This window comes from Poecilia reticulata, linkage group LG7 (genome assembly GCF_000633615.1).
Source record: "Poecilia reticulata strain Guanapo linkage group LG7, Guppy_female_1.0+MT, whole genome shotgun sequence".
Lineage (NCBI taxonomy): Eukaryota > Metazoa > Chordata > Actinopteri > Cyprinodontiformes > Poeciliidae > Poecilia > Poecilia reticulata.
This window is the reverse complement of record NC_024337.1, coordinates 27,001,028-27,002,243: the sequence shown is the minus strand read 5'-3', so window position 1 is coordinate 27,002,243 and position 1,216 is coordinate 27,001,028.

Genomic DNA, 1,216 nt, shown 5'->3' with positions numbered 1-1,216 from the left:
GTGTGTGTGTGTGTGTGTGTGTGTGTGTGTGTGTGCGTGCGTGCGTGCGTACGTGTGTGTGTGTGAGTGCGTTCGTGTGCGTGTATGTGTGTGTGTTTGTTTTTTTAATACCTTTTGAGGATAATTTTCCTGACACATACTACCTTGTGGGGACCGAAGACTGGTCCCCACAAGGGGAAACGCGGTTTTTTGGTCAGGGGTTAGAGTTAGGACTAAGGTGTGAATTGAGTTTTGGTTAGGTAGGTTATGGGTAGGGTTAGGATAAAGGCAAAGTTTATGCTGTAGAAATGAATGGAAGTCAATGGAAAGTCCCCACAAAGATAGCCACGCAAGCATGTGTGTGTATGTGTGCGTGTGTGAGGAGGGGGGTAGGTTGTTGATTTATGTGTAAAGCACTTCTCAATGTAATAAAAGCATTTGCAAAAGTATGAAATTAAATGTTATCTTCTAAGTGTGACAATGGCTTGACTTTGGGGATAAAAACAGGTGCATATTTATCAAGAGGAAATCTGATGTAATCTTAGATGTTATGTTAAGTAGTTTTGGGGAACTTTATAAGCCTATGGAAACAGTAAACTTCTCTTCTTTTCTCCAGATAGCATACATGAGTACAGCAGCATTGTTTCTTATTTTACAAGGGTGACTGCATCCATTATCACCACCCCTATAAAGACAAGCAGTGTTTGCGCCAAAATGATAATAATGTTTGTACTTTCACCTCACATAATGTTTGTTTTACCTCCTCTATTCAAAATGTAATAAATAACATAGGTTTGTTCATTAATCAGCAATCTCAATGTCAACAAAGGCCACAGTGAGATACCCACAAACTTCCACCTCTTCATGCGTCAGTAGTACAACATCAGTTCTTTGATAAAAAAAATATAGGCTTTGAAGCAGCTGAGTGCACACACAGCAGTTACTGTTAATTTGAGAGCTTGGCCCAGCTTGAGGAACGCTGGAACTTTCGGTATGAGCACTTTTTACAATTCTGAGGAAATAATCTGCCGGCAATGTTCTGTGAAATGTACAATGTTTTCTTCTAGTGGTGAATATTCATAGATTTGCCACCTGTGTCTTCTGCACGAAGCTTTTGTACAGCAAACATCCTATATGTACAGATAGATAGATAGATAGATAGATAGATAGATAGATAGATAGATAGATAGATAGATAGATAGATAGATAGATAGATAGATAGATAGATAGATAGATA